The sequence below is a fragment of the Saccostrea echinata genome, unplaced genomic scaffold (assembly GCF_033153115.1).
Source record: "Saccostrea echinata isolate AGI-Se365-2 ecotype Australia unplaced genomic scaffold, CSIRO_AGI_Sech_v1 ptg000030l, whole genome shotgun sequence".
NCBI lineage: Eukaryota > Metazoa > Mollusca > Bivalvia > Ostreida > Ostreidae > Saccostrea > Saccostrea echinata.
In genome coordinates, this window is record NW_026889779.1 from 21,445,007 (window position 1) to 21,460,926 (window position 15,920).

The window sequence follows — 15,920 nt, forward strand, 5'->3', positions numbered from 1 at the left end:
GGCACGGGCCCCTTCCCCACCCCCTCCCTGGTTCCTACAGCCATGGATTTAACTGGGCAATTGATCATTATGAAGATTCTAATTTCATAAATCTCTATGTTTTTCATGTTTTTATTTCATTTTAAAAAAATCTTATCGTAAAGAAATCATAGATATGCAGATTAAGAGAAATTATACAAACTCTGACTCTGTCTCTGCTTGTGTACATCCCGTTTTTTACAAACATACAAAGGTATTCTATCCATAGCTTCGGAGTTTAACAGGAAGAGGCCCAAGGGTCGCAACTCTTACCCGAGACTTATGGGTTGTGCTGTTCTTCTTCAGATTTCGATGAAGGTCTGCAATCACTTTTTGAATGAACTGTCTTACTATTGCACAAACTGGGATTTATGCATTATTGTATATAAATCTAAGGTTTTAATTTTTAGAAATAAGGACAAAATCAAATCTAGCGAAAAATTATGGTTTATTGGTTATCATATTTTGGAAATTGTTGAACAATTTACATACTTGGGATTTTTTTTTTCCATTATAAGAATAAATTTGCAATGGCGGAAAAACAGCTGTCTGACCAGGGAAGAAAAGCATTGTTTGTGTTGAAGAAAAACCTAAGAGGTTTGTCTTTTAATAATGAAACTTTATTATCACTTTTTGATTGTTGTGTTGGAGGCATTGTTAATTTAGCATCAGAAATCTGGGGAATTCACAAGGGTGACAATGTTGAAAAACTACATCTTGATTTTTGTAAGCAAATACTAGGAGTTCAAAAATCTACATGTAATGCAGCTGTTTATTCTGAGTTAGGTAGACTTCCTCTGTTGTATAAAAGGATGTTTTCAGTGGTAAAATTTTGGAGTAATATATTAGCCAATGATAACTGTATATAATTTATTAGAAATTGTTATGAGAAAAATGTACATTAACTGCGAATTTCATGCACCAAAAACACAAAAAAAAAACCCAAAAAAAACTGGGCTTTTCAGGTGAAGAAATGCTTAAATGATCTTGATTTTAGTGAAGTTTGGGTTAAACAACAAATAAATACAGCTACCATAAGATCTATTAAACAAAGGATCTTGGATCAGGCTAAACAAGAAATATTTGATAAAATTGAAAGTTCGCAGAAATGTTCACTTCTTACTATAAATATCTACATGATGGGTTTTAACTACAGTATTATTTAAGAAAATCAATTCCGGATAAGTTTCAAAAATGTATATCAAAGTTATCAAAGTATTTAAACAATAAAATGCTTTCTTTGGTTTGTTAGTACGGGAATTAATGTCGCAGCTCTCGCAGAAAAAAATACATAACCCGCGTAAGCGGTTAATACCCGTACTAACAAACAAAGAAAAACATTATAATTTTTATATTTATATCTGAATAAAAACATTCAAAGTAAAATTAAATATGTTAAATATTGTATTATAGATGTGTATGTAATGATATGCATAATTGATGGAACAGCAGTTGCTCAAGAAATCTATGCAGGTGGCTTGCTTAGTGGTGTTTACAAACTGATAAAGAAAATGGTTTTCATAAGAAATATAGGAAATAATACTCAGGGGATGTAAATATATCCTCACAACTTTTAGATATTAAAACTGTGAGATATATAATTTAAATTTTGATTTCTCACACATATTTTCACAACTTTAGCTTATCCGGGAGATTTTTACTTTTATCCGGGATCATTCATCGTATATGTAACAACTAAAGCTAAATATACCTACATGTATGTATTATACAATTTTTGAAAGTCATTTAACCGCTGACTTTAATTACAGAAATTTCTCACCGCAATAACATAATGCATACTACATACTGTTAATTTGCCCGTCACATCAGCAGGATTTAAATACTATTTGTGTCCCAACGACTCATTAAAATTCAATGGGTCACGGATATCGCTGCATATTTTATTATTCTTCATTGACACCATTACAAAACCAAATAATTGTAAAGGGAGAGGAGAAAAATGCAGCGGACCAGACCGGGATTCGAACCCGGGCCCCCTGAATCTCCAGTCAGGTGCTCTACCAACTGAGCTATCTGGCCACCGGCGATCGAACCCGTCTGACCGCCACGTTCCTCCCTCCTTAAAGGTCTTTGGCCCCCCCAAAGACTCCAACCCAGGCTCATCCCTGGCAGGCCTCTCACCGGTCACTTCCAGGGCATGGCACGGCACCAAATGTAACGGGAGAGGAGAAAAATGCAGCGGACCAGACCGGGATTCGAACCCGGGCCCCTTGAATCTCCAGTCAGGTGCTCTACCAACTGAGCTATCTAGCCACCGGCGATCGAACCCGTCTGACCGCCACATAATTTTAATTTTGTATCTGATGATATCAGATTTTGTATTTTGGTATATAAAACTTCAGTATTTTGTTGAGATGATTGCACTTTCCATGTATATTTAAAAATTAATGTATCTTAAACTCAGTTTTGGTTTTCTAATAAAACAAGAATTTGGATCTTAAATTGTTATGAATTCTCTGTTTCTGAATCTTTAATCGGGACATTATGATTTGGCCTCATCATTGCATAGCGAAATCTTGTGCTGTTTGGAAGTATTAAATATTAATTATGATCATAAAAAAAAACACTAGCTTTATAGAAAATTTCCATTTGCCTTTTCACTGAAAACTGGGCAAGGAAAGCGTTAAAAGAGGGTGTAGCATAGGGCATAATAGCTTTTAAAAAAATCAAATCAATATCAGAAAATTTAATTTAAAAGAATATCTATCGTGTTAGCTATGGTTATCACAAAAAAATATACACTTAAAATTAATAACCTCTAATTTTTTTCTTATACTAGTAAATAATGTTTTTCAATAACCTGTATCAGCAATATCTTCTTTTGAGTAATATATCCTATAATCGGATTTCTGTATAACAGGCTGCTTTAGTATTACTGTTTCATTATATAGCTTCATAATGAATACTATTTATACGGACAAATGGCCTATATTTGCCCTAACGACCTTTCGGTACCAAAGCGAGTATTCTTGTTCAAGGTCAGTAGTTTTTCCGACCATTTGATCGCTTTATTGCCCCTTTGTCGTAACTTAAGTCGAATTCACCTTTGCTATAAGCTTATTTAGGTTTGAAGTTTTGTTTAAGGAGAATGTGAATCAGGTCAATACATAGCCAAGACTTACTGAATAAACCGATGCCTTACGTCCGTCCTTCTCATTTACTTACGGTTTGATTTTTTTCGTTTGTTTTGAACATTTTTTTTTATTGACAATCAAAAAGGATCAGAAACAAGTGCTATCAACTTACTAGTTCCTCTCCTTGATGGTTTGACAATTAAAAGATTAAAATCTTTTCTTTCAGTCTTCTCTGCAAAGAGTATTTTAGAAGATCAGGGGATCTAAGGGCTACAACGCTCACCCGATTCACCTTGGTCATTTGTTCTTCATATTTAATCGTTTCAAACATATTCTGCATTGTACTGGGAATGTTTGCATAAAAATATGGCTATAATTGTCTGAATAGTTCTTAATTGAGACGAACATTGACAACGACAGTGACGGCAGACAACTTACAATACTCATGAACCCTTGGCTGAGATGAGCTATAATAGGTAATACTAGTAATAGTCATGACATCAATGAATACCAGTTAGATAGAGAGAGAGAGAGAAAGAGATGATCAACGACTGGAACAATAGATGAGTTCAACCCCGGGGGTTGGGGTGGGAATGGGTTTCCTTATAAATGTGAATTTCTCAGTGATTTCTTTATAAATATCGAAATAAGATAACGTTTATCAGATTTCCTTTCTTGGAATATACTTGTTACTGAGTACTTCAGAAATTCATTTAGCACTTTTTTACTGTCTCTCTTCAGCAAATCATCATCGCAAAATAATGAAAATATACCCTGAATTAAGACTGTATACGTATTTTGATAGAGTTTCCTTTTGTTTTATTTACTACTGTCAGCTTGTTATTTATTTAATTTAGCATACTAGTTATAATTTGTACCTTGTCACCAAAGATAAGATAATATGTTTTCTTTCTATGCAAAAGAAATATTGACAAACAATATAAACGCATGGGTATCTCCAACCTTTTCTATATAACTTGGACATTTCTTTTTATGACTACAAAATAAAAAAACGTAAGATAATATAATTTTGATAATTTTTTCCATTGATCTTTCTGATGCGATAATACATTCCGCCACAGTTGAACGTGAAGTCTTGACCTTAAGACGGGTAATTTATATCCTAAGGCCATAGTCTTGATTTTTATGAAGTACCCCCTCCCACTCTAAGTCTTATATTTCGTTTAATTCAAATGTAATAAATATATACTTTGGAAAGGTATGGAATTTTTAAATAAATTCATCATAAAATTTTAATTTTTAAAAGTTTATGTAAGCAAAGACTGTTTCTCGATGTGTGCCACATGATTTTGTTTTCTAGATTAGCCACAGCGAGGAAATGTAATTTTAGAAAAATGGTCGCTCACACTCGAGATGTTCTTCCAGTCTGTGCAGTTGTTTTTAATCTTAAAGAAAAATAAAATTAAACACTTGAAAGAAAGAGTTGATCGTACCTTATGCTTTTAAGACTTAAATCATCATTTCAGTCTCGGGAAAAAAACCCAATAACTCTAATTTTAAGATGTAAAACAACATTAAGCGTCTCTTGGATATAAAAAAAAATAAGTTTCTTGGGATAAGAAAAACTTTATTAAGTAGTGATATAGTCATTTTGCGTATATGTTCATGTGGATATTTAATTAGAGAAACTTAGTACAAGACTTGGTTGTTCTCTTTTGTCCTTCTTACAGCCAAATTTAAAAACTCGTATCTCATTTAAATAGAGAAATTAAGTAAACAAAAATGCAGTCCTAGCCTCATATGGTCCAAAACAATTGCGCGTTCATGAGGACCACTTTATTCAAGTATGAAAAATTGTTTCACGCTTATTAAAAGCGTGCTTGTCCAGCAGATTCAAAATGTTGTCACGTGTGGATTCATGAAATCTTTGTTTACCAACATGCTCGCTTGGGAAGGTAAACTTTTAAAGATTCTGAACCATACTTTCAAAATATTTTTTTAAATAACGCATATATTGAAACTGTATACGGATCACGGATATATCTGAAGCTATTTATAGATTTTTTTTTCTTTTTACTAGATGACCATATAATCTTTATCAATTTCAAAATAGACAAGTTCGTGAGTCCCTTGTGTACATCGCTGATGGCTATATGGAGTGCAAGTACATATGGACTAAATAACTGGGTCACATTATTATGTACTACTGGCTCTGTTGTGAAACACAAAGAGAAACTAACAGCTGGTACACTGTACACGACTACCCACGTCCAAATATTTTTCAATGTGCCATATACATGTATAGTAAAAGGATCATCTGTCATCAATTTCAAAACTACACTTGTTGTAATGTTGCTCAAAGCTACAATTGTTGAAATGTTGTTCAAAGCTACACTTGCTGAAATGTTGTTCAAAGCTACACTTGTTGTAATGTTATTCAAAGCTACACTTGCTGAAATGTTGTTCAAAGCTACACTTGTTGTAATGTTGTTCAAAGCTACACTAATTGAAATGTTGTTCAAAGCTACACTTGTTGTAATGTTGTTCAAAGCTACACTTGTTGAAATGTTGTTCAAAGCTACACTTGTTGAAATGTTTTTCAAACCTACACTTGTTGTAATATTGTTGGTCAGGGTGTCCCCTCCATTTTTCGGATTTAAGAGGGCTGGGTGGTTGTGGCCATTTTTAGACTATATTGATCTCCTTTAGAAGAAGAGCTCCATATAAAGATATACAAAAATGATCAAATTTTAAAACTAAAATGTATGAAATTTTTGTTTGCCAAATGATAGTTGACAGCTTAAGATATCATATCTAAAAAATTAAAGTTATATCTGATGGTTAATTTGTTGACCCCCAGCCTCCTTAAAAGATTCATATAAAAATCAGTAATTGTGGTTTGTATACATGATATGTTCTTTCATGAAATAGAAGAGCTAGATTTCCTGCAATTAAGTAACTTGCATTTGAAGACTTAATTCAAGTTTCATACAATATGATAAGTACATTATTGTAATCACGAATGTTTTAAAATACACTATTATAAAGCTTACAACAGTGATTTCTATTGTACGATTTTGTAGATGTATACATTTACTAACAATACTATATAGACCATTTTGCTATAAATTCATGTTTATCATGTATGGATAATATCAACCACAAATAGTATGTTAAAATAAATACATATTTATCCAATAATGATTAACAGATTTCAAAAAAAAAAAAAAATGCTGGATTCAGTCATTTACTTAAACTACATTTTATCCCTAGTGGTTAGTTTAACTGTTTTCAAGTACACCGCGACTTTCAAATTAAGTTAAAGGTTTTATCTAGATGTAAACTAGTATAGACACTAGCCGGGTAGAATTAACCAGATTATCACACAATACTGAATTAATCCAGGCATTGCAATTCTTAATGTAGGTAACCGTAATCCAGTATGGACGCACTGCGAGTTGACCCACATTTACTTGAATTAACGCGGGATTATCCTGGTATTGTGCCGTCCAGTCTTAAATATCCTGAATACATTTATTTTTAAACATTAAAATGTTTCTATGATGTGTTTTAAGGTATATGACGGTTGCAACATTGCAGAAAAAAATGCACGTGATCAAATCTACCATAAAGCCCTTCGGGTTTATGGTAGATTTGATCACGTGCCAACCCTTATTTACATCCGGATAAAAGTTTTAAAATGATACCTTATTACTTATATTTACATTTGTGACTGATTTAGTACAAATAGTTGGGTCCTTTAGTTTTAAACCCATAAATTGATTTATTTTTTTCAAACCTCAACGGTATAAATTGAATGTGTTGAACGCGTCAATCACTTCTGACGTCACAATGAAATTATGTAGATCAATCATTTATGGTCACATGACGAACCTGTTTTTACACAGGTGTAAAAACGACTTGTTCAAATAGTGTCATTTAAGGGAAAACATTTGCAAATGTAAATATTATTTTTAAGATTTAATCTTTTCATGAATTATTAACATAAAGTAGCTCATGAGAAAAAAAATGCTTCCTGAAAAAGATTTGGAGGTAAAGTGCGTAAAAATCACACGATCGCACTTGAAAAGATGAAAGAGCCCCTTGTATAGTTCTTCCATATTTGGAGACACTTCCATATTTGGAAGTTAGACGCATTTGCAGACGATTGTGCATACAGATATGTGATAAACAAGAATGAATAAATCATATATATATATATATATATATATATATATATATATATATATATATATATATATATATATATATATATATATATATATATATATATATATATATATTTATGAATGTCACTTCAACTTCACACCGTTATTTAAAACACGTTCGCTAGCAATTTTAGAAAATGGTTCAAGGTACGTGTATATTCATTCACAACCAGCTTTGAATCATGATTAGAAGGTATATTAAGTGGATGTAAATAATCAGAATTATACAGAAATATGACCAATAGTTGACCTTATTGCTTCAGAAATAAGGGATCTGAGTATCGCACAACGTTCACAATTCAGTCTATAAATATAAATATATGTAGATTGCTATAGGTCAAGTTGTTATCGAATGATAACTGATAAGTCACGTCTTCTATCCTTTCAAAGCTTTCTGACAGTATTTTTTTCTTTCGCCATTAGGTCAAGAAAAAAAAATCAATATGTGAGGGCAAAATAACGCTAGTGAACGAGGGCCACAAGCGAGAACGCAATGCAAGGACGACAACATAAAGGAGTTAGAGCGACTAGAGGTAAACAACCATATATATTGATGCATTTGCGCACAGATGAGACTTCAGCGGGGAGTTTTGCAGCAAGGTGTACATCAAGTCATGTGCTCATACCATAAGCGTTAGCTTTGTTTGTTAAACGTCCCTTCGAGAATTTTTCACTCATATTTAGGCGCCACTACTTGCCGGTGGAGGGCTGCAAATTTTGACCTGTATTCGGCACTTACGGCCTTTGAGCAATGAGGGACCTTTTTTCGAGCCAGCACCTACATGTACTGCGACACCTGGCCTCGGTTTGTACGGTGTCATATGAAGGACCGGTCTCCGACTCTGCGTCACACAGTGGATTCGAACGTAAGGGTCAACTCCTTACTCCGCGACTCTAGATTAAACGCTCTTACCACTGCGCCATGCGGCGACTGTTAGCCTGCTAACACAACCTCTATTTATAGAATATGACGCAAGACAAGGGAACCTGATGAAAACCTTTCGCATGTTTCAAACTTGATAACACTGGAGAAAATACATTACCATAAACATTTACATGTATTAGTTGATTCCTCAATTTACCGTTTGATTAAGTCAACTGTGGTCCAGAGTAGGCACTATATTTTTTAGCGTAAATTTAATTTTGGTGGGGAAAAGTCAGCATATCCCATTGAACTCCGTGACAAAAGCTGATTATTGCTTTACGAGCAATGAGCCCAGCTAAAAATCTGTTTCAAGTTATTCAAAGTTGCTTTATGTACACATCTGTTGAAATTGGCTCAGGAGGCCCGTAGGAAGCAATTTCACTTTGAGGGGGCACGACCATACATTTTCAGTTGGGAGGGGGGGGCAGGGGGCACTATCAACTACCAAAATTCCTTCACAAGCAAAAAAAAAAAAAAAAAAAAAAAAGAAGATCATCAGAAGTTATCATTGAGGGGGCAGAAGCATATAGTAGCTATGTTTTTTATAGTATTCTATATATTGGCAAAATTATTGGGGGAGGGCACGCCCCCCCCCCCCCCGTGCCCCCGGTTCCTACAGCCACGCTCAGTTATTTCATAGAAGCTTATTACGGACAACGCACTATGGACGACGAATAGCAATAGGTCACCTGAGTGACTAAAACAAATGAAAGTTGATAAATTCATGGGGCTTAAGCTTGCCAACTTCAGAAGTTGATAATTGTAAAAGTTCACATGGCATTCTATAAACATCGACGTCTAGATTAAGATCCCGGCATAGGAAAGTGCAATAAAATGCTCATTTTAAATGTCTGTGTACTTTAAACCAAAATTTCTTAGCGGAGATAGACATTTATTGTGTTAAGTATACACCAGCAGAGATCGTCTTCTATGTGCATGTAATCTTCTGTATATAAAACTGTAAAATTATGTCGTGGTGGCAGAATATTGAAATTCACGTTGTCTGAGGCATTAAAAGTACAAAAGGTCTCTAGGTGGATACTTATTTTGAGAATAAAATCACTTTCATTCAACTTTAAATTTGTAGGAATTACAGTCGATTTAAAAGTCTTAGTTTTATGTAACAAAAAACCCCAATGTTTCTTCGGGAAATTATTAGTAAATAGGACTGTTTTCATTATTGGAAGATTCATTGGAATAAAATATCTCAGGGGAAAGAAAGAGCATACAACAGTAAGGCCTGTAGGAACTTGGGTAGTGGGACACGGACTTTCTGTTAGGTGACACCCACACACCCCCTCCAATATTATCGCGGCCTGTAAAAATTCATTTCTGTCCCGGAGCGAAGCGGATTATAAAACAGCGTAAACTGACCCAAACCAGGTTATACTCGAATAATTTGGCCAAGAATTAGAGTCATTCCTTATAATTTAATTTTAAAATCATTTAATAAGTAATTATGGGTGTAAAATTTCGTTGCTTTTTATTAGTTCAAATTTGCCGCTCGATAATACAACCGTAGTAACGGAAGTGATGGGAAGCGAGGGGAGGTAAAAACTGATACATAGGCCCAGCAGCCTTGTTGTTTGTTTACGTGTGGTAAGATCGAATTATTGTTTGAAGTTAAAGGTACATTTATTAAATCTGGAATTTTCCATGAGTCCCGAGGACTGGAAATGAGAGGATTGTCTGGATACAGATGATTCAGCTGGTTGTCGGGGGGGGGGGGGGGGGTGTCCCCATACCAAACAAGGTTATACAGAAATAATTTGTGTTCCTTTTTGGATATTAACCAATCAGAGGCTAGAATACAAACAAAATTAAATTTTATATATATATATATATATATATATATATATATATATATATATATCATATTTCACTATTTTTATATCAGATATACATGTATACCATATATACCATCTTTGAAAGTGTTTAATATAATGTGCTCATACCTATACATGTAATACCAAGATTAGATTTTGGGATTCAGAAATAATATGCAAATACGGAATGAGTTATGGTGTAGTGGACAGTATTATACACCTAAATCAATGGTACTTTTAAGTTGGACTCGAGTGGTCACTTACAAGGATGAGCAGCCACTAAGTTGTCTTCCTTTAGAACTTCACACTTTTTCAAGGAAATACTTGAACCAAGTATTGATGTTAATTTATAAACTCTTAACACTTCCCTAAAAAGGAACGAAAAGTAGAATGAATTTTGTCTCATTCACCGCAGATGAATTATAATAATGACCAACACTTCAGAAACTATTTATATAGGGTCAGTTTTCGGTCAAAAGCAGACAATTGAACACACCCCGCTTTCGAGTAAGAGGTATACATATATATGTATGCTACAATCAGATACATTATTTGTATTATGCAAACTCTCATGCCCTTGATACCAGAAAAATAAGTGTCCTTCATATACAGTCCGATGGTATTATTCATGAATTATATTTAGAAAATAGTATTAAAGCATGGTAGAGATCAGAGAATAAAGATATAAAGAGAAAACTTGTTGACATATTGACTAAAGCATGTATACGTGTATCAAACTGATTGTATAAAAAGATTTTGTCATGAAAAGACTTTCATCAGAATAGTTTCATACATACAATTTAAATCAATATTTCATCCGAATATTTACCCACAACTTAAATCACTGAAGAGAATTCGTCGGATTTTCTTGTTCTCCTGACATTTTTTCAATAAACATGTATATTACAAATGCACAGCAACAACAATTTCAAAATATTTCATATGATTTTTTTCAAAGGATTAAGTAAATGAAAGTACCAATCAGATTTATTTGTGAGTGTTATTTTCTTGATAACAATGTTACAGGATGACAAAGAAAATCTTAGCTGATTATATAACTTGAATATGCTTATTTCTACAATATGTTTTTTGGGGGGAGGGGGAATTTGTTGAGAGTAGGCAATTTGCATTTTATCGTCCGAATATCCTTTGCCTCTGAAAAAAGAAATATAATTTATATATATCACATATCAAAACATCAAATTTTCTATTTCTTTTTTTAAATAATAATAACAAAAATAAAATAAAATATTTGTAAAATATTAAGCCAAATAATTGTCCACTTAAATAGCATAAATGAGGTTAGGATAACTAATTCTCAGAAACTGCGCATTTTCACCTCACATATTGATTTATTTCTCTCTTTAATCTTTATATGTCTTGTAGATTTTGTTTTGAAAAACAGATTTGTATTTAACCACAGTCGGTAAAAATATCCTACTGACGTGTCTTTAGGTGCAAAATGTCTCCACAACATTGTTATGTCGAAGAATCCACGCTTCAAGTTCAGAAATGTCAGCAGGTTAACTGTTTTATATAAGCAACGTACTCAAAAAAAATATAGCAAACAATATAACCTCTTATATAAACGATCTGTGTAGAAACGGCCTGTGTATGGTATGTCAGATTTCCATGTTTTCAAAGGATTTTTTCAATAAATAAATATATCTTTGTTCTAATATATATATATATATATATATATATATATATATATATATATATATATATATATATAGAGGTCCTTAATCATTTCTTGGTTTACAATTAAGGTTTTCAGTATTTATTACTATCCGGATTTTAATTGTTATTGTCAATCAAAGTGGTTCACCGAAAATAAGTCGTCTAAAATGGTATATGTCCTAGGCGCCGTAGGTGCACTGAAGTTATTTTATTTAAGTTAATTTTTAAGTAAAGTGCTTGTGCTTATTAACCTAGTACATCCCAGGTCAGCAGGTAAATTTATACTTTATTTTAAAAAAAATGATAATCTACAAGAAATGATTTATGATGCGTAGTTAAAAATTCAATTAATATACACTTATTACTACAATTTATATTTCAGACTTCATTATCTAAATGATAGTTTTTTACGGAATCTTGATATTAGTTTCATTAAATGGTAATATTTTGGTGAGTTCTGTTCCATCTGGATACGAGTTTTCAAAAATCAGTCAGCTCAGTGCTGCACCAATAGAAAGGGGAACGTTATTACGTCACACAGTATCGTGCTGTTGGTGAAACTACTTATCGACTTGGTACGGTATTTAGCAATATCTACTGATAAAATCAATAAACAAACTTTTTTATTTTTCTTTGCAATGTTTACTTTGTTCGAAGACGAGGACATAGTTTGGTCAGGATCTATATACTAACGTTAGTATAAGTCCCTGGTATGGTTAGCATATTTGGTGAATCAATATGATTCAATAGGGAAATGTGCTGGCAAAAGCATAACAAAACAACTTGACAGTGCACTTGTTAAATGAATATCATTCCACATTTTTTTATTAATAAAAAGTGTTCAGTTCTATAGAATTCTGAAATCGCTGTCGTAAAAAAATTGCCAGAGATCTAGAGCACCCGGCCTACCCAGTATTTTTGCATGCAAACTATTTTATTATCACACATATACACGAGTAGGATTTTTTCAATTCTGTTCAAAGCATTGAAAAATAAAACTGATTTATAATTTGATGCTTATCAAGATATATTGGTACAGTTATTCTCCCCTAGTCTCAACTGTCTAGTGCCCTCCTATCAATAATAAGGGTGTAAACTTTTTTCCCAGAAAATGATCATTAAAAATAAAAATAAACTGTCCTATCTACCGAATAACTGATGAATGATTTATAAAAGTGGCATAATTGTACTTAAAGATTTATGTCCAGAAAAATAGGTTTTTAACATAATTTTGCTGGAAATTTTTGTGTTTTTGCAAAATTAATAGGCGACAGGCACAGAAAGTAGCGTGGTTTGCTCTTTCCTATTTATCTTTATTAATATGCATAATTAATGCTTCAAGTTGTGAAATATTTGAAATGATTTACACCGTAGTAAAATTTTCCAAAATAGGCGTTCAGATTGTATTGCCATTTGATGAATGGCGTGTGGTCGGTGCAGTTCGGAAGATCTCGTTAATGACGTCACGAGCTTAATGCATGCTGACACAATTTCCGAGCACGTGGTGAAACTCAGATCCAGGTACAACAAACCCCTACATTAACAAGTTAATAAAAAAAGTCAGACAAAACGTCTTTTTTATCTTGTCGTTAATCACCATATTTTTTTCCTGAGCATTTTCAATCCCAAGGCCAGTTCAGTCTAGTGGCAAAACAGATAGCTGTTTTTAACCAGATTTTATATAAAAAAAAAATTATAGAAAGTAATTGCATGGAACTTTTCTCTATTCATGGTGTGCTGTGTCCGCACATGTCAGCGTTGACAGTTTTATTCGGTGGGGATTTACATATTTCTAACTCTGTCATTATAATTAGTCGCAAATACGGTCCGACCTTGTTCATGAGACTTTAATTACCTAATTTTTTATAAACCATGGCTTCAGCGGATTTAAGGTAAACAGAAGAACAAAATCAAACTTTAAAGGGCTTGACTGATTTTTAGAACATGTTGTAAAGAAAATTTATCTGTAGGTCAGTATTCACGTATACAAACGAAGAGATCAAGGTAATCTAGAACGAATTTAGTACTTTCCATGGTCCCTGGCAAGGTAAACCCTCCATCAGGTGATAAAATGTCCGACAAATTTCCATACTTAAACATGGCGTCGAAACGTGAAAAACGGTCATGAAAAACTTCAGAAATGATCGTATAAAGGTGACTTGTACCAAAAGTGAAGACAAATTCATTTTTCTTTTTAATTTCGATTTCGTGCTGTCTTCCCACAAACACTTTGCACATGTTGAGTCGAGAATAACTTTAAAAAATGAATTTGTATCTTATCATGTTCAGACTGTGAATTTACTCAAGGCATAATGAATATTTTTGTAGATTCATTAGAATTTTATTTGTTTATTTATGAACAAATGAATAAATTTGACTGGGGTTGCTGAAGTCTCAATATGGGGCCCTCTGACGGGGAAAATGACTCGTATGTTGTTTTTTTTAAAATTCAAATTATCTCAATACAATGGTAAAAATTTCTTTCCATTTTTTCATTTACTCAATAATATCATGGGGAAAAATATTTACAATCAGTCAAGCTATAGCACAAAACACGTACAAACTTGTTCATGTATATATATATATATATATATATATATATATATATATATATATATATATATATATATATATATATATATATATATAAAAGCGATGATGATCACTTCCACAGATTTATTTCATTACACTGCATGGTTTGTTTAAAAAAACCTAATTCATTTTGAATATCTCCGATTTTTCAACTTCCTTTCCTTTGAAAACTTTATATGTTCATTTTTTTTTAAAGATTTAATTTAAAGAGTGACTCCCTATTATCACCTTGTAAATTTTGAATTTACTGAGTTGAGGTAAATGCAAAATTTACATTGTTCAGGATAACTAGTTTTTATGTTGTAAATTTTGCATTTACCTCCACCTAGTAAATTCAAAAGTTACAACATGCTACTTTATCGTCATTTGAATTATAGATCCATTGAAATCGGACTGCAATGGTGTGTTATTCTTCTAATTTTTATCCTAAAGTAAAGACTGCTTCCATTTTATTTTAGAGAGAGAGAGAGGGAATCATTGTTCTTAATATAAACGGCTAAGATAAAGGAAAATATTGTTGTTCTATCATCCTCGCATGCCAGTGTTGACTCAGGACCCCTGGCATTGCGAGGATGTTGTTCCCTATGATTAGTTACTCTCCTGATTCTTTTTAAAGTGAAGATAACATGTGTAAAATTTCATTATCTTTAAATTAAATCTTTTAATGAAAATTATCAATTGAATTTGAAACAAAAACTTTAAAAATCGAGTAGCACATACAATATGGCGTACGTGTGAACAGATTTTGTGGGTTCTCGAAAGTACAGCTAACTTCGTGATATGGGGTTAGACAGGACAGAACACAAGAAACAGGACACAAGCTGTACTCGTTGACGCAGGGCGTGACGTCATTAATGAAACTGTACTACTGAAAACTCTGCAATTTAAGTGTCTTGGTAGCCTAGAAATATATTGAAATAATTTCCAATGCTTGTATGGTTCTATCTCCTAAATTTAAATGGGTTAAAATCCACACATAACTAGACATTATAGATCGGTTCCTTTACAGAGATATCATTGAAGAGTTTTATCGGTGACCTTGGCGGCTAATCCATTGACGTAAATGCGCTCACAGAATTCACCATGCACCATTCTTTAGATAGCTGGGTTGGCAAAACAAAACGCCTGCAGTTATGAGAGGACAACGCAATTGCGGTATATTTAGTTCTGAATCGCATGAAAGAACGCCTAAATGTGTTGTTTTATTTTTAATAACATACCTTAATTGGACACTTGCCAGAAAATTATTCACTTCATATTTGCGCTGTTATCAGAGTATTGGATCTTTCGAAAAAGTTGGTTAATATTGTGTTTATCATGGAAGCATCAAAACAGGGGATGGGATGAGACTCATAATAATGACCTTCGATCAAACAGAATTCCATCACTAATCAATTTACAGATGCATTTGCAAGTCAATGAAACCGGCCTGGTTAATTGTTTTTCATGTTTAATTCGACTCTGTAAGTTGGGAAGAACGAATTTCAAATAAAATCTCATTAATCACCGACATAAAGATAGAACTGGCTGTAAACTTATTTGACTGATGATAAAACCACGTTTAATTAAAAACTATAGTCGGCATCAAGGTCGT

The 15,920-nt window shown here is 32.9% G+C and overlaps 1 non-coding gene across 1 annotated transcript; it reads right to left on the reverse strand.

Annotated features, from left to right (window-relative positions):
- Positions 1-1,985: 1,985 nt before the first annotated feature.
- On the reverse strand, positions 1,986-2,058 carry Trnas-gga (transfer RNA serine (anticodon GGA)). Its single transcript has one exon. It is a non-coding gene; the product is annotated as a tRNA-Ser (tRNA).
- Positions 2,059-15,920: the final 13,862 nt, after the last annotated feature.